The sequence below is a fragment of the Balaenoptera acutorostrata genome, chromosome 16 (assembly GCF_949987535.1).
Source record: "Balaenoptera acutorostrata chromosome 16, mBalAcu1.1, whole genome shotgun sequence".
Lineage (NCBI taxonomy): Eukaryota > Metazoa > Chordata > Mammalia > Artiodactyla > Balaenopteridae > Balaenoptera > Balaenoptera acutorostrata.
The window spans coordinates 14,490,788-14,518,307 of record NC_080079.1 but is presented as its reverse complement, the minus strand read 5'-3'; the positions used below and the strand labels follow the sequence as shown (position 1 = coordinate 14,518,307).

At 38.4% G+C, this 27,520-nt stretch overlaps 1 long non-coding RNA gene across 1 annotated transcript; it reads left to right on the top strand.

Annotated features, from left to right (window-relative positions):
* The first annotated feature begins 1,749 nt into the window (after nucleotides 1-1,749).
* On the top strand, nucleotides 1,750-11,581 carry LOC102997477 (uncharacterized). Its single transcript, XR_450228.1, has 3 exons — nucleotides 1,750-1,834; nucleotides 5,280-5,388; nucleotides 11,470-11,581. It is a non-coding gene; the product is annotated as an uncharacterized LOC102997477 (long non-coding RNA).
* The last annotated feature ends 15,939 nt before the right edge of the window (nucleotides 11,582-27,520 follow it).

Sequence of the window (27,520 nt, the reverse complement as noted above, 5' to 3'; positions counted from 1 at the left end):
CTCTCTCTGTCCACTGCTTCAAAGCGCATGCATCCTCCTTGTAGTCACTTGTGATTGATGTAAATTATATAGACATAATTGTTCTATATAAAAGTTCTAGAATTATGTCTAGAACTTCTCGACTCTGAGATAGGATCAAGGGCTTCCTTTATTTGGTTCCATTGTGAAGATGACATTGTCCTTTAAGAATGAGCATTTGCTCCCTCAGCACCATCTGATTTCTTAATGTGAAGCAGAAGAAATTGTGGCTTGTGTTTGCAATGTTGTGGCACAAATTAAAGACTCAGTACCTGCTTGATATTCCAGAAAGCATCTCTATGCTGGTGAATTTAATATCATGGAGCAACATTTTTCTAGTGGGCTATAAAATAATTCAGCAGTAGTTCACATTTATTGAACCAAAATATGGTAAAAACTGAGGAGTTCGAAAGCACTAAATATAGGTGCTTAGATTCTTATTTGTTGGATAACTGGTGGTCTCTCAACATATTCCTGTAGTTCTATGTTTGGGACCTTTCTGAAGGGGCTTGGTGTAGTCCAACTGCGGTCGTCCCACTAGTCTGAGGCCCTCTTTTCCCATTAACTTAATTGGTGCTCAGTTTTTTTCCCCTTAAAACAAGAGATACATATTTCAGTTTTCAAGTAAATGGTGTAACGTCTGAATCCAGGTGGATTATACAGGTTTCTTTTCATAAGCTCCCAGTTCCCTGAATTATATTTTAGGAAATTTGTGAATCATTTCTTTCCCAGACACTTTTATAAGCTGTCCCCCTGTCTGAGTTGCTGTTGCCCTTCTTTGCACTCTTTCTAGCTACATCAGATGTGGTGCTTATCTGTGCAACAGACCATGTGAGGAAGCAGTCACCGTTGATTGACTCCCAAGAACTGCAGTAGACATTACCAAGTCATGGCCATTTCGAGGGCTACTGCTAATGTTTCCCTGCCTTAAGGTCTATGCCCTAGCATAGACCCTCTGAGTAAAACCCTTTTATAGTCAAGGTCACATGAATATTCATATCCAGTCCTGAAATTTATTATACTATTGCTAAGTTTTCATCCTAATGGCAGGTTCACTCAAAGTGGCACTTCCTGAGAAAATATTCATATGGTATCCTTGAATTTGTAGGTAAAGCTTTAGATACTACATAGCCAAAGCCATATTGGGCTTGTCTCCTTGTATTCTGATGCATGCAATTCCTGTGTTCTGCTGACTCTGTGGGCAGCAGCTTTCTCCTTGTGTAATATGGACAACATTAGTATTAGGATATATTTCTTCAGTTATCGTGATGCTTGTTTATGTGGTCTCACTGGCTGGGGAATTTACTTGGGCTGAGTTCAGTCAAGAAGTATATTAGGAGGATTTTATTCGTAACTCCATGTTAGATTTTGTCCTATGTTGTCTAAGAAATGCAAAAAGCTTAAATGTTGAAAAAAGGTATATAGGTCTTTGACCTAAGCAACTTAGTTCTTGGTTCCACTTGTGAAGGGGTAACCTTTGAGCAATGTCTGATGTTACGGCTCTGATGATCAATGGTACTACTATAAGTAAAGCAGTAACGATGGAAAGCCTTATCAAAATACGTGAGCAGATTCCATAAACTGCTCAGAGACATCTGTTTCTTTGTGCAAAGGAAAGCCATCAAGGAAATCCTGGGACATATACTGATCAACATCTAACTCATCAGTACGTCCCAAAGTGCTCATTTTAAAACAAAGGATCTACTTGAGTACCAGATGGAGATCAGGAATGATGAGAATGAGTTGATTATGCCCTGCTTGGTCCAGTTTTCTTTTCAACAGAATCCCACCTTTGTCTCCAAAAAATAGATAGAAGGTAAGCCAATTCTTCCATTTAGCTTTTTATTGGATAAAAAGCAATTCTAACCCCACCTTGTTCTAAAATATTGCCATATGCAACACAGGAATTGAAAGGGGACAAAAATTCTAACAATTGATCAAAATGGTCTTTGACATGGCAAAACTTTAGTTTCTAATCCAGTGGTATTTCTTTCATCCCTATCCTGTGGTCAGTCAGAAACCAACCCAAACTTTCAGATCTCAATAGATGAATGCAAATTTTTGAGTGATTTTCACTAATTATTTTCTGTATTTAAAATCAATAACAGTAATTACTCGTATTCTTCTTTGGGGCTTACCCTACAGTCCTAGTTAATGAGATGTCGTCTTCATTTCTCTTCTAAAAAGACTTATGGCCATGGCTACAAATAGAATCTCAACTAATGGCCTTTCACCCATTCATTAATTACTTCAACACTCTTACTAAACTCTTCCTAATTCTCTTGCACTGTGCTAGGTGTTGGAGGTAAAATGATAAATAAAACAGGGCCCTGCCCTTGAAGAATTCGCAGTGTAATGGGGTAGTTAGACTTGTGCACAACCTCGGTTCAAACTTGGTTCCTGCCAATTAGGAGGTTGCAACTGACAGGTGGCAAGAACGCATTATCTTTTTTTAAGAATTAACTAGACTTGGTTTAATTTCCTGCATTCCCCTACTGCCCTTCTCCCCACACCATCCCCTCAATTAAAAAAAAAATGAGAGTGAAATCTTCTTTGGAAAAAGCGCCTCATAGTCAGCTGTGGAAAATGACATTACATTCTAGAGCAGGGAAAAAATATTCCATTTTAGGTCCACACTTGATTTTGCAGAGCCAGGGGGAGATAACCAGTGAGAGCTATCAATTCTGTTTAGTGTTAAAGCAATCAGATGTTTGGGGTTTTTTAAATTTATTTATTTATTTATTTTTGGCTGCGTTGAGTCTTCGTTGTGGTGCGTGGGCTTCTCACTGCGGTGGCTTCTCTTCTTGCAGAACATGGGCTCTAGGCGCATGGGCTTCAGTAGTTCTGGCTCGTGGGCTCGGGTTCTAGAGCGCAGGCTCAGTAGTTGTGGCCCACGGGCTTAGTTGCTCCACAGCATGTGGGATTTTGCCGGATCAGGGCTCGAACCCGTGTCCCCTGCGTTGGCAGGTGGATTCTTAACCACTGCACCACCAGGAAAGTCTGCAATCAGGTGTTTTCATCCTGTGTCTCTTAAATGACGGAATCACCTTTGCTTAGCGTTAGGTATTTCATATTTTACTTGCGTATTTCATAAATGGATGTAAATGCAAAAATGGACAGATTAAATGGATGGTATGAGCTATAAATCCAAACTTTTCATTTGTGAGAATTTTCAGTTTGAAACGTAATGCAAACATTTAAAACAATTTAAATTATAACCACTTTTATGTGTGATTATTTAAAACAAAGATATATCTGTGTAGATTTTTAGTTTTACATGGATATAATAGCAGATATTAAGACAGAAAAAGAGGAGCGCATAGGTTATATGACTTATTATTCTTTTTCAAAAAAAAGAAAAAATCTTAGCAACAGCAGCTAAGCAATGCTTTAAAGATGATTTTGAGGAAAAGAGACCTGTTCATTGTTGTATGAAAGACTTAAAAATTTTATAATACTGATGTGTTATGTATTGATAACACATTGCTGTCTTATTCATTTTATACTTACTTTAACTAAAAGTCTAAGTTTATCCTCCAGGTTAATGAAAGAGAGAAAGATTCCATGAGAATAAAATATTATTTTTAAAGATATTCAGAAATATTCATGTTCCTATAGTGCAAAACATCCTAAAAGGATAATTTTTCATATTTTATGATCTTAGACTGGTTGAGTTCTTCTGTTTATTTTTAAAGTTAAAACTTAGGTGTCATCATTTTTCATTTTCATTGGTTAACAGTTTGAAGTTAGCTGAAAATGAGAATATCAGTTAAGAAAAATATAGTATGAAAGTTATTCTGATTGTAGTTGATTTTTTCTGAGAAAGCCTTTGAACTAATTTGTTTTTATTTTAAGATGAGAAATTTCATTAAAATGACTACTTTTTTAAAAAACAAATTTGATCTAAGCATGCTGGATCACATTCCTTATACACATTGATCACTGTGAACACTGCTAAGATTTTTATTAATAATGTATTAGATTCTTTGAAGAATTTTAAAAGCTTATGTATATATTCCACTATATATATGAATGAATATGTACTATATATTCAGTAATTCATGTGAAACTTTCAAGAAAACATATGAGTTGGATCAATAGGTGATACTCTCTCCATTTTCTGTGTCAAAAAGTGAGCATTTAAGTGTGTTGCCTGAGACCAGTGATCTACTGAGAATGTCGCTAATGGAACTGGGGAGGTTGGTCACCTGACTTGTGGGGTAGATCCCTCTGTTCATCTGAATACCTTGATTGGTTTTGATATGCAAGTTTGGAGATGAAGTTGTAAAGGGAAAAAATTGATCTGCATAACAGAAGGAGAAAAAGTTGGGGGTTCCTGGGACAATTCAGGAGCAATTGTTGTAAAGAGATTAGAGAGGGACAAAGAAGATACCAGAGAACTAGGAAGAAAGCACGACCTTCCTCAGGTTCCTTAAGTCTTTAATAATTTCTACTAATTTTCCAAAATACTTGGTGTGACTGTATTTTTTGTGAAAACTGAATTTTCTATAATCTTGATTTTCCTTGAGCATTCATCTATTCTTTCAATAATTAGTGATAAACTGCTATAGGCAAGCCCTACCCCTTGGTGCTGAGGACACAGTGAGGATGAGACCCACTCCTCACCCTTGTGGAGATTACAATATACTACCAGGTCAGCAATCTATAGCCTGTAGGCCAAATATGGCTCACACACTAAAAATGATTTTTAAGTGGTTGAAAAAGAATCAAAAGAAGAGTAATATTTTATGATGCGAAAATTATATGAAATTCAAATTCCAGTGCCGTTAATAAAGTTTTATTGTAACATGGCCACACTCATTTGTTTATGTATTGTCTATGACTGATTTCACACTAAAATACAGAGTTGAGTTAGTTGTGGCAGTCTGGCCCAAAATGTCTAAAATATTTACTATCTGGCCCTTTACAGAAAAAGTTTTCCAAAGCTAGCATGTAAAGCAGATGTTAAATAAGAGATTACAATTAAGTGTAGTAAGTTACAATAAAGAAAACTCAGGATTATATGGACCACATAGCTTGTCAAACAACTCAGACATAATTGGTAATATGAGTTATCTGTACTAGTCAGATACAGAGTCAGGACTCTTTGCTTGTTGTAGAAACCCACCTTAAACCAGCCTAAGCCAAAAAGAGAATATATTGGTTTATGTAACCAGGAAGACCAGGGAAAATTCTGGCTTCAGAAATGTCTGGATTCAGCAGTTCAAATGATATTATCCAATTTGTCTCTTTTCTTCCAGTTTTTATGGCTCTGATATCTTCCTCCACGTTGGCATAACTTGAAGTAGACTCTTCCTATATGGTGGCAAAAATGACCATAAATAATTCTAGACTTCATTGTACTTTCAGGTAAAGTGAGCCCCAAAGAGAGTAAGTATCTCAACTGTCTAAACAAAAACCTGGGAAGGATTCTGACTGGGCTGGCTTGGGTCATGTGCCCATCCACAGATCTCAGGGCTGTGGCTAGCCTGCAGCACGTAACTTCCTCTCTATGATGGTGGGTGCAGTATAACCACCCAGCAGGGACATCCCCTCCAGGAGGGAGAACTTGCTGGGATAACAAAAATAAGAGATTCACACTGTAAACTCCCATCTATAAAAGTTTTTGCAAATGTTTGAAGTGTTGGGGAATCTATAGCACTCCAATCATGGTGGTCGATGTAGTCTCAGAAAAGTAAAATTCTATGAAAATATCTAACATCGAATACAGAGATTGCATACTGATTGCCTACGGGGCTAATTCAGCTTACTGAACTATTCTGTCCAGCTTATTGACTTATAGTGCTTTGCTGTTGTTTAATTGAGCCAATCATTTTCAGCTTCTCTTTTAAAAAAATTGATTTTGGCAATACTAAACTTGCGTTTCTGTATGAAAATAGTAGCCACCTTTTTTTTATATGTAGCAGCAGCAATTATTCCCTTAAGATGGAACATTTGCTCTTTCATTAGCCACAATTACTATGACTCCCTATTGTCTCTCTAACACTGAAGCCGATTTTAGTTGCCACCTGCACTCGTTTCTCCTGGAACAGAGAATAGTTACTCTATACCCTGTCTCCACTGAATGTGGGAACAAGATGCTTGATTCAGGCACAGTGGACGAGATCATGTTTTCTTGATGAAGCAAAAATTATTCCATATGTAATATGCAAACAAAAGATGTCTGTATTGAAAGAACCACAACTTAAATGGTTGTGAAATATGAAATAAACCATATGAAACCACAAGAAGTAAACCATGATAAGATCCAGGACTGCTATATGGAGAAGATGAGAAATGAAAAACTTAATCTGAAAATAGGACTGAAATGTCAACAAACAATTGTTTTTGAATATGAATAAAATATCTGATGCTACTATAAATGAGGTTATATATTAAGTCAAAAAAATACTGAGACAGCAAAAGCTTTTTTAATAGAGGACGATTTTATAAAAGAATACAGCAGAAATTATGTGTTCTACACAGAGAGAAGCATTTGTAAATTTAAGTCTTACTGGAAATACTATTGACCAGCAAACTGAAGTCAGGTCTTAGCACTTACAGAAAAGTTGCATTAAAAAAGTTAAATTGGTTGTAGCATTTTCTGTTACATGAAAATAGAATAGGTGATGAAAGCATAGATATAAATGATATCACATAGTCAGCTATATTAAATTGGTGATATTGACAAAAAATTTTGTGTCAAAAGATGAGAGGCTCTGATTGGAATTTAGCAAATGACTTCTCTTTGTCCATAAGAAAATTAACAAAATATAATGTACTTGGTCAGAATCAGTCAGTGTGATTCAACTCCTGAAATGGACAGGGTTGATGTGAAAACCTAAATTCAGGAAGGTAACATTTTCCAAGAGACATAGAATTTAGACCTCCTGATTACATCATTTTCCAGGAATAGCTTTGTGCTAAATAATTTAAAATGTAGGGGCTTCCCTGGTGGCGCAGTGGTTGAGAATCTGCCTGCCAATGCAGGGGACACGGGTTCGAACCCTGGTCTGGGAAGATCCCACATGCCGTGAAGCAACTAGGCCCGTGAGCCACAACTACTGAGCCTGCGCGTCTGGAGCCTGTGCTCCGCAGCAAGAGAGGCCGCGATAATGAGAGGCCCGCGCAATGCGATGAAGAGTGGCCCCCGCTCGCCGCCACTAGAGAAAGCCCTTGCACAGAAACGAAGACCCAACACAACCAAAAATAAATAAATAAATTTATAAAAAAAAAAATGTAATATACCATGAAGGGGCAGTAATTAACAGTGTGAACTGGATAAAATCCCATAGCATGAAATCCAGATACTCCAGGCCTTCTTTTTATGAATTAGATGTATGCTATGGTGGCCTGTTGTAGTATATGGATTTATGTGGCTGAGTGTTGAAAGATATTTTTGAACACTTTTATGTTATTCAAGAGAAAAAATCCTTACTCAATATCTAAAAATAAAAAGTGGATCAAAGTCTTGGCCTTTTGGGTTGATGTTAGAACCTATCAACTTTGAATAGTTCTCTGCAAAGGCATTCACAAACAGCTACACAAATGTATGATTCAATTTGCTCACTTGAAGTGTAATTGTACCTTTAAGAGAATAATTTGGCAGGGAATAATCTGGCCCATTACCCTACACTGAAATCATTTTCCTGAAATGAAAGGCATGGCTTGAACCACATTACCAAAGCTGTAGAGTTGAAATAAAACTCCAAAAAGATTCTCTGATTTTAAACTCTATGAAAATAAACTAACATTGAAACATTAGAAAGCCTGCCTTTATAATTTGATATTGATAATATGGAAAAAGCTACAAATTGAAGTTGTAGAACTGCAAAACAATAAGTAACTGAAAATTAAATACAGTGATGTTGGAATGTCATAACTGAACACTTGTCCAACAATAACCCTCATGTAAAGAGAGTCTATACATGTTAAGTAGCACTGGTGTTTGTAAATTCCATTTTTGCATATGAAATTAAGTAAATCAGATTATTACACCCAGTTAAAGGATTTGTGGTTTAGGTTTACATGGTCTGATGGTGATATGTTAGGTTCAATGACAAGTCAAGAAGTAATAAATTATGAAAGAAAACTTAAGTAATGAAATATTTCTATTTTTTCAATGTTATTGTTTATTTTAAAGTTTCATGTGTCTCTAAAAAAAACCGTACATACCTGTTTATATTAATACTACATTCAGAAAATATAAAGTAAATTTGGTTATTTTTCTGACACTTGATTTCTCTCACGTCTCATCTGCTTCACTTATTTCCGTGACTGGCTGGCCCTTGTAAGCATTTGAATGAGTAACCCCTACCTGGACCTAAGCCTCTATGTGATGCGCAATCATCCTTTGATGAAAGATTGTATTAAAGGGAATGGCCTGTATGGTGTCTATAAACAGATTCGGGAAGCAAGAATTTGTCAGTGTCTCCAGCACTGTCTAGGGGGAAAATGTACCTAACCAGTGGCCTCAAGGATATTGTTACTGTGGAGATAGATGCATCAGTCTTTTCTTAGATGGATAACAGTGGCCATAACTATCATTCAACTAGCTATCCTTGATCAGATGCTATGCTCACCAAGTAACAGGAACATTATTGATCTGGCCTAGGGGAGAGGCCATAATTATCAGGCACCAGAGTACCTTTTCTCCTTAGAAGTGAATTTTTCCCTTACACATTAATAAATTTGCTTTCCAGTTTACATAGCAGCGTCTTGTCAGTTTGGGTGGCTAAATCAGTTGCTAGGGCCTTATCGCCCTTAAGCGTAAGAACAGAGTAAGTGTCTTGACTCATAAACAACGGACCAGATCCTGCTACTTATTTATTTGTAACTCAGTGTTCTAAAAATGGTTGGACCATACCCATTACCGTTCAACTGAATTTATGTATGAGTATTTAGGAACAACAGTGAGAGGCTCCCCTACCACAATAATTTAGAAATAAAAGTAATCTTCGAAAGCCCACATAAAATGGATGAGCTTTGGCATTGGTGAAGACTTTTGGAGAAGTTTGGGGATTATTTAAAATGCTAATCAAAATAGCTAGTGAGTAGTTCCAGGAAAAGATGTTTATACTAATGCTTTTTTTTTTTCTGCTGTATTTTAATCTAATCCAGTGGCTTTACATTTTGAAAAATGTACCTAGCAGGCTAGTTAAATATGAATTTACTGTTAACAGAAGTCACATTAAGGAAGATTGTAGACTGAGCTGCAGGGCTCCCAACCACGGCCTGCAGCTGCCAGCGCTTCACTAGGTAAGGCACAGGCCAAGCGGGTAATGGCCCTGGTAGGCTTTTCCTCAATAAGTTAATGTGAGTTTACATTCTTCTCAGAGAGAATTGGTGCTCTCTGACATGCACCCGTTAATATAAGTTAAGAGACGAAGTAGTTTAATTATATATCACGCCACATAAGGCTTTATAACTTGTACCAAGACTGTCAATATTGGAGTCAATAAAAATTGAGTGACTGTGAAATAAGATTCTGAACAATTAATTTTAAAACCAGAATAGTATGAAGAGCAAATGGAAATTATAGATGTATGTAAGTTTATTATATTAGTCCCATTTTTCTGGTTTGTATTATATAAAATAATTAAGTTTTACTTTAAAAAATCCATCATGATTATACTGGAAAGAATGTTGGTACCTGCCTTTTTAGAAATAGTTTTAAATGTGCTCTATTGGCTTTTTAAAACTGGTTGAATTCTCAGAAACATGTTTTAAGTAAATTAAGAATGTTTGTTTTGGGACTTCTCTGGTGGCGCAGTGGTTGAGAATCCGCCTGCCAATGCAGGAGACAGGGGTTCGATCCCTGGTCCGGGAAGAGCCCATATGCTGCGGAGCAACTAAGCCCGTGTGCCACAACTACTGAGCCTGTGCTCTAGAGCCCGCGAGCCACAGCTACTGAGCCCACGTGCTGCAACTACTGAAGCCTGTGCGCCTAGAGCCCATGCTCCGCAAGCCCCCGCTTGCCGCAACTAGAGAAAGCCCACGCACAGCAACGAAGACCCAACGCAGCCAAAAAATAAATAAATAAATAAATAAATAAATTTATTTAAAAAAAGAATGTTTGTTTTAAGAGCTTGTGTTGGAAAATGATTTCTTACATTTCTGCAAGAAAAAAATATCTAACGAGCTGTGAGTGGAACAGAAAATCAGACAATCCTGTTTTTTAAAAAATCCTTACTACAGTGATAGTTTTAATAAAACCACAAAGCATTTGTTGGAAAGGATCTTGAAGGTCATGTATAATAGTTAACTTTCTACCAGATGTGTAAATCTCTCTTACGTCACCCCAAATAGTCATGCAGGCTCTCCTTGAACAGTGCCACTGACATTGGATTTATTACCTTTCTACTCAGTTCATAAATCTTACCTTCTGTCTGGTTTTAGAACTCTTTATGTATATGATGTATGACTTCTACTAGACTGTAGTCTCCTTGAGGGCAGATTCAATATTTAAATCCCTAATATCCTGTTTTGTTTTGTTTTTTTTTAATTTTTATTTATTATTTATTTATTATGTTTATTTTTGGCTGTGTTGGGTCTTCGTTTCTGTGTGAGGGCTTTCTCCAGTTGCGGCGAGTGGGGGCCACTCTTCATCGCGGTGCGCGGGCCTGTCACTATCGTGGCCTCTCTTGTTGCGGAGCAGAGGCTCCAGACGCTCAGGCTCAGTAGTTGTGGCTCACGGGCCCAGTTGCTCCGCGGCATGTGGGATCTTCCCAGACCAGGGCTCGAACCCGTGTCCCCTGCATTGGCAGGCAGATTCTCAACCACTGCGCCACCAGGGAAGCCCTAATATCCTGTTTATAATAAGTGTTTTCCCTGTAACAACGTTCTCAAATGTATTATTATTTTTTAAGATATTTATTTATTTATTTATTTGGCTGTGTCTTAGTTGCGGCATGTGGGATCTTCATTGCGGCATGTGGGCGGCATGGGGGATCTTTAGTTGTGGCATGCGAACTCCTATTTGTGGCATGTGGGATCTAGTTCCCTGACCAGAGGTTGAACTCAGGCCCCCTGCATTGGGAGCATGGAGTCCCAGCCACTGGACCACCAGGGAAGTCCCATCAAATGTATTATTGAAGTAATCAACCAATAAGTTCCAATTTGGGGACATTCTACTTATTAGAAAATTGCTCGCTAAATTGAACTCTTCAACTTCTGTCAACTGGTCCTATTCCTTTCTGAAGAGTCTCCCAGCCCAAGGGTGGGGCTTCATCTTTAAGGTGAAGTAGCTCCTTATTATTGCTTCCTTGTTCTTCCCTTCCACAGTGAGGGGTCAGGGCGGGGTGGGGAAGCTGATCTGTTTATGGGTTTCTTTGAAACAACAGTGGTATTCATTTCCCTCTTGCCGCTGCAAGGTCTCAGGTTTGACTGGACCTAAATCAACCCCTTTACTCACCAAAGCACACTTGTTCTTTGTTTTTTTTTTTTTTTTAGTTGCAATTCCAGTCATGCTCCGTTCTTAAAATTACTTCATGATGTCCTGCTCAAGAGAAGAGTTCCTTTCTGGATGGTGCCAAGAGTCAGCACCTGGCTGTGGTAAACACTGAGTCGGTATAGATGGTAAGAAATAATCACTTTTGGGTGGTTTTATGGTTACAGCACCAGAATTATTGTGAGAGAGGTCCCTCCTCCCCTCAGGAGAAGAACTTACACAAATATCTGTGAATATGACTCTTAAAATTCAAAGCATAGACTGTTTTAGAACCACAAAAGACATTATATTACAAAGTTCAATTTCCTCATTTTATAGACAAGGGAGTCACACTCAGGGTGTATTGTCCTAGGTTAGCTAGCTAGTGGTGGTATGAGAAGCAGAGACCAACACCCTTTATTTCTATTATCTCTGTGTCCAGAGTACTTTCTCATACAGCTCTCTTACGATGTCAAATTAGGTTGTCTTTTCTGTATCATGTACTGTCACATACAATTTAAATATAAAATCCACCAGAGGGAAATAAGTGGTTTGGTTAAAATGTGTTCTGTGATTTATCATGTAAGGAGCTTAAGGGTATGTATTCAATAAACCTCAAGTAGTAGCATGTCATTCTGTCTATAGCAGCCCAAATACTGACTCTCTAGTGAAAAGAGAAAACCCAATTGTCTTCAAGTTGCCCCTAAGTCATCTTTTTCTCAGAAAATTTAAATTCATTAATGTGGCAACTAGACATTTTGGAAATATAGAAGCATAAATAAAATTGAACTAGTTAATGAAATAATCCAATATTTAACCTGATTAGAGGTAAATAGTCAGATAATTTCCAATTCAGGGCTTGGGGATGATTTCACATAGTAGGTAATACTTGAGCTGGATTTGGATGGAGGATTAGGGGTTTACCCAGTAGAGGAGGGGGAGTGAATGGTGTTGCAGAAATAGCAAAAATGAAGGCACAGAGGCATAGACACAGCTAGCTTGTTTGCAGTGTTCTAAAGTGGTTCCACTTGATGGGTGCTTAGAGTGAGAAGCAGTGGGAGAAGCACAAGGGGGCAGTATCAGAAAAGCTATGCATTACATGCTGATGAGTTCGGACTTTATCTCATAGACAAAGCAGGGTAATGGAATGATCAGATCTGTGTTCTAGAAAAAAACTGTACTAATCAGGTATCATAACAAGCATACAAATATATAGTCTTGGCTTTCAAGTTTACAGTTTATTAATGGAGATGAACGAATAAGTAACAGGAACATTTTTACAGTTATAGGAAGGATAAAAGGTAATTATTTGCATTATTTACAATAGCGAAGATATGGAAACAATCTAAGTGTCCATTAATGGATGAATGGATAAAGAAATTGTGATATTTATATACAATGGAATATTTTTCAGTCATAAAAAAGAAAGAAACCTTGCCATTTGCAACAACATGGATGGACCTCCAAGGCATTATGCTCAGTGAAATCAGTCAGACAGAGAAAGACAAATACCATATGATTTCTCTTTTATGTAGAATCTAAAACAAAACAAAACAAAACAAACAAAAAAACCCAAGCTCATGGATACAGAGAACAGATTGGTGGTTGCTGGGGGAGGAGGGTGTGGGAGAAATGGGTGAAGGGGATCAAAGATAAAAAGGAAAAAAAAGCAAGGAAAAAAAGAAAGCACATTGGAAATTACACAATATTAAAAATGGAAATGTAAAAAATGTTATAAGTAGGGTAAAAATAATACAAGAGTCAGTGGGTATCCGTAAACTGGAGAAATCTTATATGACTGAGGGGAATCAGCAAAAATATTCATGAAAGAGATTGTCACACTTGAGCTGGTCCTTGAATTATAAGAATGATTTTGCATGTAGAGAAGTGGGAGGAAGGACCGTCAAGGTGGAAGAAACAGCATGAGCAAAACCTCAGCCGGTCAGCGGGTGCAATGGATGTGAAGGGGTATGAACTTGAAGGCTCAGAAGCTAGACTGAGGAGAGGATAAGGAGGTCCTTTATGCAAGTGAAACAGTTTGTTTCATTCAGTAAAGACATCTGAGGAGAATGTGATTAGAAATGTGATTCAGGATGGGTGATCTGTAAATAATGTCTAGAATACGTGATTGAAGAGACAGAAGCCTGGGACAGCAGTGATATTTCAGGCAAGAGGTGAAATCCTGAGTGGGGATTATGACCATGTGTCTCATAGTAGGAAATGAATGAGGGAAACACCAAAAAGGAAGCATCAGCAGAGTCCGGTAGGACTCTCTGGAAGCCAGGGACCTTGAGAGTGTCAAAGACAATCTGGACATTTCCAGCCAATGACGCAAAGAATAGCAGTTCCACTTCACAGTGGAGAAAACTGATACACACTACCTCAAGCTAGGTGATTAAGGTCAATATCAGTTATAAGTCATGATGATAATATGTCTGCTTGATATGATGTGATAAAAATGGCACTGTATTGCTGTGATCTTCCTCCTCAAAATCCATAACTCCAGGTTGATCATGAGAAAAAAAGCAGACAAATCCCAATTAAGGGCCACTCCACAAAATACCTGCCCCATACTCCTCATTCTATCAAGATCATCAGAAACAAGGAAAGTCTGACAAGATGTCACAGGCAAGAGGAGCCTAAGGAAACAATGACTAAATGTAATGTGGTATCCTGGATGGGCTAACTGGAACAGAAAAAGGATATTAGATAAAAACTAAGAAAATCTGAATAAAGTATGGACTTGAGTTAATAATAATGCATCAATAATTCTTCATTAATTGTAACAAATATACCATACCAATGTAAGATGTGAAAAATAGGGGAATCTTGGTGTGGGGTATGCGGGAACTCGCTATATTGTTTTCCTAATTTTCCTATAAATCTAAAACTATTTTAAAATAAAAAGTTTATTAAAAAAAAAAGAATAGCAGTTCCTACAACAGGAATGGGGAGGGTGTGAGGAAGAGCTCTTTGGAAAGAAAAGAGTTTCTTAAAACTTGAATATGGTAACTTTCTTTTTTTTTCTTTTTAATTAATTAATTTATTTATTTATTTATGGCTGTGTTGGGTCTTCGTTTCTGTGCGAGGGCTTTCTCCAGTTGCAGCGAGTGGGGGCCACTCTTCATCGCGGTGCGCGGGCCTCTCACTGTCGCGGCCTCTCCCGTTGCGGAGCACAGGCTCCAGACGCGCAGGCTCAGTAGTTGTGGCTCACGGGCTTAGCTGCTCCGCGGCATGTGGGATCTTCCCGGACCGGGGCACGAACCCGTGTCCCCTGCATTGGCAGGCGGATTCTTAACCACTGCGCCACCAGGAGAGCCCTATGGTAACTTTCTGATTCAAATAAAACACCCAGTTAGAAAGGCCCAGAAGACAGTTGACATTGCCGGGCAAGAAGCTTTGGAAAGAGGATGGAAGGAAGTTTCTCACAAAGAGACAAAAGATGAAGTCATAGGAGGGGACTATCTTGCCACAGGTGGAAATACCTAGGTATCTACAAAGTATGGAGAAAAGAAATGAATCTTGGGGAATAATTGTATTTGAAAATAAGAAAATTGAAAAAGCCACCAGCAATGGAACAAGAGAAGCCATAGAAATAGGTAGGAAAACAGATGACTTCAGGGACCTTGAAGATAAAGATGTGTGTTTCAGTGCCAAGGAAAGTAAATGCAGCAGAAAGATCAGGGAGGACCAACAATTTGAAAGGCTATTGAGAGACACTGTAATGTTTAGGGTTTATACTGGGTTCAAATCCTAGGTCAGTTTTCATAATTATTTTGGGGATTATTTCTTTAACCTGTGTAACTTCACCTTCCTTATCTGAATAAAAATTGAAATATATCAACCTTGTAGGGTAATTGTGAGAACAAAATAATGGGCTAATATATATGTAACATGTAACATAGAACCTGAGTAGTAAAGGTTTATTACTTACATCATGAGTCTTTCTAAGAAAATCAGGGCAGGCTCCCGTGCTGGTCTAAAAATGGCTGGAGAGGGGAGAGAAAGGATACTGGCTTGGGGGCTTTATGGTGGTGAGGAGTTGAGGCTGGGGCAAGAGGGTTCCCATTCACATGGGCACGGCTTCCGTGGTTTGGACTTCACACCTGTGCCAAGAGGCTTTCTTAGCCTGCTTAGATGTGGGGCAGAAAGGAAAAAGGTAATGGTGACTCTTAAAAGCTGTCAGCAGTCAAATATGAAAAAAACGGAGTCAGACTCTTTCTTACAAAGTGTTTCCCAGAGTCTCCCTCAGCTGGACCCCGGAAACACCCACTGCCCCTCTAGCACCGCGCTAAAATGGAGAAGTTTGATGGAAGGAAAGCCAGAATGGAAGAGACTGAAGAGTCTTAAGCAACTGCAGTCAAAATATCTTAGCAGGTGAAACATTGCCAAGGCCACTTCCAGGATCTTGAAAGCACCTGTACTGTAGAGGAGACTTGAAATCCTTTTATGGATGAGTATTTGAGTTGTTTTAAAATGTGTTTGGCTGGATTTGTGCTACTCTACTTACATTCTGGTTGTCCTAGTGGATGGGTGGAAGTATGTGACAGAACTACTAGCCAAGGGTAGAGATGCTGTTGGTCACAAGACAAGAAGTGCATAGGGCCCAAGTTTAATCCACACTGAAACAAATCATCACCCTCTGATCTCTTACCTGTAAGTCACCTTCTTGTAACTTGTCCTTGGACATACTTTTCTTGTTCTTCTTTCTGAAATCCCCACCCTTCAATCATCCCTTTACTAACTTATGTCTACCTACTTCATCATGCTTCCTAGTGAGCCAGTTTTCTATGACTCTCTCTCCGCGCGGTTCATTTCTGTTGGGTCCACATTCCCTCATAATTGCATAAGCCATTCACATCCAGACTTCCCTATTGTTATTTCACTTTCTCAGAAGACCTACCCATTGATGACCCTCCCTTCCAGTCCTGCCTTTCTCCTAGGCTTGTTTGGACAAGTACCCAGCCTCTCTCAACGACATTCATTGAGTAACACTTCACATGTAACAAGAGACTGGGTTGCCTAAGAAATAATAATAATTATTATAACTCCTATTTATTGAGTGTTGACTGTTTGCTTCGTGCTCAGCTAAGCTCATAATGGGCATAATCTCGTTTTTATCTTCACAATAATACTCTATGGTACATAATCCCCATATCACTCAACTGTGGTAATCATTTCATGATGTATTGGTGTATCAAATCATCACATTGTATACTTTAAATATATACAGTTTTATTTTTCAGTTATACTGAATAAAGTTGGGGGGGAGGAAAGGAGAGAAATGAATAGTTGGATAAGGGATAAAAGGCAAACTTAATGTTCAAAATAAAATTAGTGCAAGCAAGATAATGAGACATATACTTATTAGTCAATGTACAGAGGGAATCTGAGGCTCAGAAAAATTGAATAAGTTGTCAGAGATCATGCAGCTAAAGAAGCCCTGCCTGGCTATGAACCCTGATCCAATTCTGAAGTCCAGGCTCCACATCACCATTCCTTCCATGAGAGCCTGCTTCTAGAATTTAAGCCTTTTCAAACTGCATTGAAATCCCACACATGATTTGCCAATTCTAGAGGTAGGTATAAATCCTCCCAACCTCTCCTTTCCTTACAATTGCCTCTTTGATGGTGACATTTTTCTATATTATATTATTCCGACTTCTTTGCTGAATGTGGAAGAATTTAATTTTTCAAAGTGTATTTTAATATGCCACATTCTAGTATGGCAAATTGCCATTATGAAAAGTGTGCTACTTGGAAACTTCAAGTAGCCTTCTAGAGTAACTTGTAATTATAATGAATTGTGTTGATGTTATGTGCATTTTTATTGTATATAATTTAACAAGTATGTGATGACTATCTAATTATAGTTCACAAAGTAATAGTTTACAGCAATATTTCCTCAGTAGAGGTTATACTTCCATATGAGATTCTTGTTTTATGTCTGCATACAAGTCGTATATTACTACAAAATGTGCATACAAATAAAGCCTTACTAAAAAAAATAGACTTTAGAAACATTATCTGTTTTAGAAACACATTTTCAAAAATTTGCAGAAAAAAATTACATGCCTTAAACCAATCAAGGTAAACAAATCATTAAAATATTTTGTCCTGTCAAACATTGTAAGAAATATTCTGACAATAATCATGAGAGAAAGTCCATTCTTCAAGAATAAGACAGGAAAAGTAAATTTTTCTACCTCTGTGAAATGCACTGAGTATGCTCCTAAATCATTACATCCTTTAAGCAGTAAATCAAAGAATGGGGGTAATAACAAAGGAAACCCTTTGGGCTCTACCTTCAAACTATATCCTGAGCCAATCCACTTCTTACCACCTCCATTGTACCTTCTTGGTCCAAACCACTATCATCTTCACCTGGATCACTGCAGTAGCTTCCCAACTGGTCATCTTGCTTCTCCTTTCCCTCTCCTACAGTCTACTGGCAACAGAGCAGCCAGAATGACCCTGTTACAACCGAAGTCAAACCAGGCTCCTTCTCTACTCAGAGGCCTCCACTGGCTTTCTTTTCTCTGAGAGGAAAAGCTGAAGTTGTTACAATGGCCTACAAAGCCTTACCTGCTCTGACCTCCAAGCACCTCTGTGACCTCATCCTGTCCTCATCCCACTCTGTCTCTCTCTGATCCTGCCATACTGGCCTTTTTGCTTTTCCTCAGAGATACGAGGCACACTCCTGCCTTGAGACCTGGGCTTACCTGTCCTTTTGCCCAGAGAGTCACTTAGTTACCTCCCTCACCTTCTTCGAGTCTTTGCTCAAATGTCACCTTCTCAATGAAGCCTCCCTGGACCACCCAAATTAATAGCAACCTTCTCTTCCAAGCAAATCGCAAATGCCCCAATCTCCCTTACTCTGCTTTTTTTCCCCATAGTACTTAAACCACATTTTCACATACTCTATAATTTACTTGTTTATTGTGTTTATTGGCTGCCTCCCCCACTATAATATTCAAGAGGGCAGGGTCTCTGTTTTTTGTTTCGTTCATTGGTGTGTCACTAGAAACCAGGAGAGTACCTGTCACATAGCAACCACTCAAATATGAGGTGAATGAATGAATGAGTGCTAAGATTACTCAAGCACTTGTCTTCCTATTTCTCTCTTTCTTTGCTTCCCCAAAATAGCCACAGTGCCAGCCTCCTTGAAATCTCAGATAATTTAAAGAGTTGTGCATTAAGAAATAGCCTAAAAAGTTATTTAAGAAATTATAGCTTTGTGATTCAGGGTTCTGACATTAATAATGAAATATTCATTATGGCATCTTGAAAGGTTCTCTGCCTTACTAAATTCTCAAAATAATTTATCATGTCAGGGACAAAATTAATTGAATTATTTTCTACTCTTGAATCAAGAATTCAACTGATTTGCTGGTTTTCCTCATTTTTGTTGTGCTGTCATATATAAGCACAGATTTGATTTTGTGATGAACTTTTAAAAGCTACTGTTAACTCCTCTACGTGACATTTTTCAGGCAGAACTGCCATGATTTCAGTAAGCATCTAGAATTCACCAGTATCTGACCCTCGTTAAACATAATTGTTAAAGTATAATGAGTCTTCAACTCTCAGAATGATAATCTCTCTAGAGTAAGAGTTTCCTTGAATGATATGAGATCAATGAAATCTAATGCTATTTTTTTTTCTCAACAGATATTGACCATATGTCTACTATGATAGACCTATTACTAGATGCTAGGAGCCCAGAGATGAACAAAAACCAGTCCTTATCCCAGAATGGTTTAGTCTGGAGAAGGAGACTAATTCATAGGTAATTGCCTAACAAGTCTATGACATGCTAAGTGCTATAGCAGATTCACTGAAAAGTGCTGTGAAAACATGGAAGAGAGAATGGTTTTCTTTTAATTCCTAAATTATCATTGTAGATCTTTGTATTTTTTCACTTAAGCATGTTTGTTAAGCACCTACTAAGTTCCAGGCATTGTGCTTGTCCTGTGGGATGCAGACATGAATAAGACAATCTTCTGAGAGATGCTGCTGATTATGTTATTCATGCCAATCCCATGCGTGTGGCTGAAAACATTGATTCTTGAAATGCCACTTGGGAAAAATGACCAGTTGTAACTGGTGAAGCTTTTAGAGCATGCCTTTTCTGTGGCATAGTTACTGGTCGCTCAATGTGCCAGGCACTGAGCTTGGTCTATTCTCTAATCACTACATATCTGCATGCCAGGGTGGACTGGCTATTATGAGTTCCAGGAAATATTTCAACCAAAAAAGCACCCGAGACTTGTAACTAGTCTTGTTCATAACCTCTCCTTTGTCTTGCATTCTTGCATAACGTAACAAGGTTTATATAAAAAGGCTAAACGCTTCATAAATAATTTAAAATTTTAATGCTAATATGGTGAGAGTAAAAAATTATGAAAAACTAAGAAATACTTTCAGCCATCTTCTATGAACATTTAAAAACTGAGAAACTGACTAAGGATATCTGTGAATTGAATTGCTCATCACTTTAAGTTAATGGAGTAGCCAAAAAGACGAATTTGTATTACATTAAAGTTTATTATGAATCCTATGTACAATGATGTAAGGGTATATTTAGCTATATGTGAGCATACATTTGCTCTTATAGGCATTAACATACTTGAAAAATGACAATAATAAAATTAACACAATATAGTACTTACTGTATGCTAGGTATTATTCATATAATAAGTAATTCAATCACCTAAATGACCCTATGAATTAGGAACCATGGTTATCCCCATTTTACAGGCAAGGGAAAACACAGTGAGCTTCCTAGCCCAAGGTCACTGCTAATAAGTGGCATAGCCAGAACTTGAATCCAGGTGATCGGGCTCCAATCACCAGGCAACTCCTATGCTACATTTCCACACAGGTAAGACTGGCAGATTAGCCATGTTCGTTGTTTGACTCAGCGTATTCCAGTAGGGCCTGTTTGTATTAAGTGGATGTTTGCACTCAGAAATGTGTTAGGTAGTATTCCATTGTATATATGTACCGCATGTTCTTTATCCATTCATCCATCCATGGACAGTTAGGTTGCTTCCATGTTCTGGCTATTGTAAATAGTGCTGCAGTGAACATTGGGGAGCATATATCTTTTCGAATTATGGCTTTCTCCAGCCATAAAAAAGAATGAAATAATGCCATCTTCAGCAACATGGATGGACCTAGAGATTGTCATACTGAGTGAAGTAAGTCAGAGAAAGACAAAAACCATGTAATATCACTTATATGTGGAATCTAAAAAAATGGTACAAATGAACTTATTTACAAACAGAAATAGAGTCACAGATATAGAAAACAAATTTATGGTTACCAAGGGGGAAAGGGGGGTGAGGGATAAATTGGGAGATTGAGATTGACATATACACACTACTATATATAAAATAGGTAACTCATAAGAACATACCGTATAGCACAGGGAACTCTACTCAATACTCTGTAATGACCTATATGGGAAAACCATCTAAAAAAGAGTGGATATATGTATATGTATAACTGATTCACTTTGCTGTTCAGCAGAAACTAACACAACATTGTAAATCAACTATACTCCAATAAAAATTAATTTAAAAAAAAGAAATGTGTTAGGGAAAAAATATACAAAGTGTATAATCCTGGTTTGGAAAAATTTTGCTTTTTTAAATGTTTGTTAACTACCATCCCAAAGCATTAAAATATCAGTAGCTTTCAAGAGTGACTCAGTTTGTGCCTAACCAAAATATTACTCATGACGAAACAGCAAAACCTCAGAAATTTTAATTACCCATCACGTAACGCAAGGCATACCCTGCTAATTATATCTCTTTATGTGAAGCTAGGAGTCTGAAGTATGGCACATTTACTAGGCAGGGCAGAAGAATTAAAGGTAGTGTGAGCTCCATCCTCTTCTGGACCTAGAACTTAAATACTGATTGATGTCATTTTGAAGAACACAGCTTAATATTTTATAGTGAGGTGACTTTGTAAGTGAAAAATTTCAGGAAGATTTTACGTGATTTTTAAAATCAACTTAGATGTTTAGAATTTGGATTGCTGCACTTTTATTCTTTGGCACATCAACAGGGAAGACTCATAATTTATTATAAGTTCTTTAAAATAGAGCATATTCACATCTAAAATGTAACTGACGTAGACTTTGAAATATTGGCTCTGCTTATATTTTATTCTTCATAAAATTATCTAAGGAAAATGCATCAGTTTCATAATAATGAATCTGATGAGCATATGAAAAGCATCTATTTCCAATGAAGTCACCAGACAGTCTTGTACTGGGCCTCCAGCTCCATCACTTACTAGCCTTATGGCCTTGGTCAAGTAACTTGTCCATTGAAGTCTCAATTTCTTCACTTCTAAGATGAGTATGTAGCAGTAAATAAAAACATACGTGTTTCCATTTTCAGGACCTGATTCACAGTAGATGCTCAGTAAATGTTTGAATGAATGAATGATTGATTAATGCTGATTGGAACCTCCACATTGATATTTTTTTTCCATTTGGGTCATGATCTTACATATTAACTCAATATTCATTGACTTGTGCACTTTATACTGTGGACTCCTTATACATTACCTATGTAGTGGATGTTGGTTTCTTCTGTTCTTACCACCCTGGTTCAACATTGTAACGGTAAGCACAATAAAAGTTAGTTGATATGTTTTAGCCAAAATAGAATCAAAGGATTTCACTGTTTTTTAGTTCCTGCCCTCCAGCTCTCTCCTCTATGAGATGAAAAATAAAGGAGATGGAGCCATCGTTAGTTTTAGTATATGCCAGGAACTGTGCTCTATTTTCCATGATTTTCCTGCCCCAGGACAGTCCCAATTGAATGATGAAAACAGATTAATAAATTCCAAAGCAGAATTAAGAAGCGAGTGAAGTATGTCCTGGTCTACGTCCTTGTATTATCACATCTCTTCTCAGTGGCATCTCCTCCTTCTAGAGTTCAAAGTCCTTTTGCTCTCTCTACTCACAGCCTACCCCTCAAAATCCTTTCTGAACAAGGATGCTAATACATTTTTTTAAATCAACAAATACAGTCACGTCTATGTGCCAGGCATTGTGTTAAGCTCTGGAGATACAGTTGTGATTGGTAAGTTCCCTAGAGCCCATCAGAAATATTTGCTTTTCAAATATTTGCTTTTCAATAGGGAGTGACTTCTGCTTAGAAGCTCATTGAATTAAGCACAAAGTAAAAAATGGTAGGTAGCAGAGAACTGAATGCAAATGGACTCTCACAAATTTAATAGACGCAATATAGGTAATAATACAAACACGATATAGACTCAATTTTTTAATTATGGCAGCTATGTATTGTATATATGTGTGTAGTAGAAATATATATAATCTAAATTTCATATAACTATATTTTTAAAAATTTTTATCTGGCAGCTAACTCTCTCCTAGGTCCCCTTCTTAGACAGTTTAAATGCCATAATCAATCATAATCATTCCTTAGTGTGCACGTTGGACTTCTCTGCTGCCCTTACTTCACTTGGCTTAACCATGGCCCTGATTAAATTCAACACTTTGCAACTTTGTGACTGCACCTGTGCAGCTGAGTGTGCCTGGAGGAAAACGCAACCCATGCTGACTGTCTCACTGTGAAATCATGGTTATTAAACTAAAGTGGACTATGAGTCTGCCAAGCCATCATATTCTACTTCCCTGGTCCTTTCATTTTCCCAGGCTCCTGGGTTATTTCATTTTTCTCCCCTCTTCTCAAACCGCCAATGCCTCCCTGCCCACCAACACTCTTGGCTGATAGTCTTGTTTCCTATTTCAATAAGAAAATAGAGGACTTCTCTGGTAGCTCAGTGGTCTGCCTGGCAATGCAGGGGACATGGGTTCAATCCCTGGTCCGGGAAGATCCCACATGCCGCAGAGCAACTAAGCCCATGCACCACAACTACTGAGACTGCGCTTTGGAAACCAAGAGCCACAACTACTGAGCCACGTGCCACAACTACTGAAGCCCGCGTGCTGCGACTACTGAAGCCCGAGTGCCTAGAGCCCGTGCTCCACAACAAGAGAAGCCACCGCAATGAGAAGCCCCCACACCACAATGAAGAGTGGCCCCCGCTCACCGCAACTAGAGAAAGCCCGCGTGCAGCAACGAAGACCCAATGCAGCCAAAAGAGAAAAGAAAAAAAGAAAATAGAAACAAAAAGAAGAGACCCTCCACAAATTCCCAGCACCACATCTATCCACATTCCTGTCCATACATTCTGCCTTCTTTCTTTCACAAAAGGTGAGCCATTCAACAAAGACCAACCCTTCCTCCTATGTGTTAGACTTCATCTCCTCTCACCTGCTTCACCCCCCACTAGAGGACATTTTTTTTTCCCATGGGGGCCAGGACTATTTTTTTCACTGCTGAGTCCTCAGTGCTGAGAATAGTATCTGGCACATAATAGGCACCCAAATAAATATTTCTTGAATAAATTATTGAACATATTTTCCAGCTTTTCAATGTCATTGAAAAAGGCTGCTCATAGTATGATAGAGAAAAGACTCATTTAGAAAGTGGAAATTAGGAAAATATGAACTAATATGCCAATTTATATGATTTCTTAACCAATTAAAACTAGCTTCATGTAATGTGCCATATTTCAAATGCTCCTGTAAGGAACTTTTAGGTCAAAGAGGAAATAAAAACATTTCAGCTGCAGAATATAGCAAAATATGACTCAAGAACTGAAGAAACTACAAAAAGAACAAGTAATGTTGAAGGAAGAATTTAATTAATAAAAATAAAGCAGATGTCAATGCATTAGAAAAACAGGGAAAAAACCCAATATAATTGATAAATCTATGTGGTGGTCACTTCATAAAACTCAAAAAATAGAAAATGGTGATGGAAGTTTTAAATAAACAAAGGGAAATAACCATGGGTGTGAAAGACATTAAAATGATTATATTTTGTATAAATTCATGCTAAGAGAATTGAAATTCTAGATGAAAAATATTACTCTTTGCACCAAAGTAAATCCCAGATAGATGAACATTTAAAAGTAAAAGAGTGAAACAATAAAAGTTTGAAAAGAAAACAGAGTGAAGTTGTTAATGATCTTGGAGTGAGGATGGTTTTTCTAAACAAGAAAAAACTCCGAAGCCATAAAGGAAAAGATTGATCATGCTGTTGAATAAAATGCAAACTTCTATATGACAAAAAGTAAAATCTATAAAACAAAAATATAAAGAACCAACTAGAATGTCTTTTCTGAAAGAGGGCAAATCTTTTTACTGTTCAAAGAGTTTTTACAAATAAGTAAGAAAAGAGGACTCGCGCCTCCACAGCTCTCAGTCGCGCGCCCGCTCACTCTCTCGCGCGCGCTGGCTCCCCCTCCCCGCCACGTGACCGGCGGCCCGGCAAGACCCGAAAGCTGCGCGCCGCTCCGTAACGCCGACTGCGTTGCCGCACTGCTGTGAGGGACTCGCCCTTTCGGCCAGCCGTCGGAGGACCTCGGGGTGACCTCCTCGCATCTGGGACACCAACGTCGATCTCGCCTTCAGTCTCTGCCAGAGAAAAGGGTGAAACCGCTAAGGACGGATGGGGCGTGCCCCCCGGGGCCTGACTCAGGTGTGGGGGGAGATGGGCGCGCGGAAGAGCGGGGAAGTGACTGGAAGTGGGGGACTGGGCGGGGTTTGAGTGGACGCGGGTGCACCTCCGCCACGGGAAGAGGCCGAGGGCTAGAGGTTAAGAGCGTGGGCTGTGGGCTCGCTGCTTGAGTTCCGTGACCTCGGGGAAGTCGCTCAAACCCTCAGGGCCTGTTTCCTGCTCCCTAAAATGGCAACAGTAGTAGAAGCGACCTCAGAAGGGCTTTTGGTGGCTTTGATGAGAGAATTTATGGAACCTTCTTCCTACAGAGCTTGGTCTGTAGCATTTGGTGAATGGTGGGTATAAAGGCAGAAGTCGGGAGAGAAGAGCACGTCTGACGGTGGCGACACTGGTCCCAAGGGAGGGTCTGTGTGTCGGAAATATGAAGAAATGAGACTGCAGAGAGGCCAACTTTTTATGGACGCTGAGGATTTGGGACAAAATATAATTATAGCTAACAGTTCTGAAGGGCCGATTGTATTCTTAGCAGATCACCTGAACTATCCTCACAACCCTATGGTGTTGTTGAAGTGATCAAATTAAATAATCATGGAGTGCTAAAAAAAAAAAAATAAGAAAAGAAACACTTTAGAAAAATGTGCATAGGGCATGAAAATCTCACCCATTAGAAGATGTACAAATGGCCAGGGCTTCCCTGGTGGCGCAGTGGTTGAGAATCTGCCTGCTAATGCAGGGGACACGGGTTCGAGCCCTGGTCTGGGAAGATCCCACATGCCGCGGAGCAGCTGGGCCCGTGAGCCACAACTACTGAGCCTGCGCGTCTGGAGCCTGTGCCCCGCAACGGGAGGGGCCGCGATAGTGAAAGGCCCGCGCACCGCGATGAAGAGTGGCCCCCACTTGCCTCAACTAGAGAAAGCCCTCGAACGAACCGAAGACCCAACACAGCCAAAAATAAAATAAATAAACAAATGGCCAGAAATACACAAAAAGATATTCAAGTTTATAGGTAGTTAAAGAAATGCAAACTAAAATGACAAAAGGTGGTGCATATGAAAATTTAAATGTGCATACACTTCCGCAGTAGATTGTATTATTGTTCCCCATTATTCACTCCCCCAATCCCCCAAAGAGGATTCTGCAGCACCACCTTGTCCACATGACATGGCAGAGAGCAGTGCCAAGTCTGAAGGCCTGCTTGAAGAGTCTTTGTCTGGTTCAGCTGTTAAATCCTTTTCCTCTGCCCCAAGAGCAACATGTTCTGAACAGGGTCTGCTCCATTAGCTTAGATACTGGAGTGAAGAAGACTGGTAAATCAGCGCCACATCCAACCTAAAACCATTGCAGCCAAAATATAATATGAACAAGAAATGAACCTTAATTTTTGTGAGCCAATGAGATTTGGAGGCTAGTTGTTACCACAGTATAACCTAGCAAAATCTAATTAATGTACCTCCTAATTCTACTTAGTGATAGAATGACCTGCATTATGGTTCATTTTATTCCTACCACTTAATAGCAATGAAACATTGAGCAAGATGATCACTTTTTCTAAGTCTTCATTTCTTGATATATATAACATGTAGGGCTCAATCTGTTTTTGCTATTTTAATTATTATTAATAACACAAAGAAACCAGACTGGACATGATTTGGTGAAGACTTTTGTGACTTTTTTAAACTATAAAGGTAATTTGTATTCATTATTGAAAATTTGAGACCATAGGTAAATAATATAATGAAGGAAACAAAAATCACGCTAACACCATTGTTAATATTTTGGTGCACTTATTTTGAATTTTATTTTTTCCTCATACATTTTAAATGAAGCCATATCTACATAGTTCTGTCATCTGTCTTTTCCCACCAACACAATATCATTCTCACTTTCATTAAAAGTTTCATTACAGATTCTCTGTAAACATTTAAATGGCTACATAATATCTTTAATTCTATGATTTTTAGAACTATATCCTTTGTTATATGGGCCATTTAAATTACTGACCCAACTTCAACTTATTAATTTTATACCAAATGTTATTTTTAGAGAACTATTAATCCTTCCATTTTTTCCTAAGAGATTTTAATAGCTTATGATGTTGATCAGTCTTTCCTTAATCACATCTAATTTCTTCTAACTTTATGTCCTATCTATTGCCTTATGGGAAAAGGGCATGATGATCAATACCCCTGGTAAATTACAAACATAGAAAACATGCAATATTTATAATCTTCACTTCTAAATCCAAACTCTCTTCCCTAGACTGAATAATGTAGTTGAGAATTTAGGGTTGGGGGGGGGGGGACCAAGGAATGAAAAAAATTAAGGCAGCTGGACATTCTAGGAAAAGTAAGACAGTTGTATTAGAAAGCCATGATCCAATATGAAATCATTGGTTCAAATTAGAACTGGATGTATGCGTGCTTCAAGAGGAAAAAGAGAATGGTTTCCAGGCAGGAGAAATATTGATTGAGAAGCCACACTGTACTAGGGATATATTGAA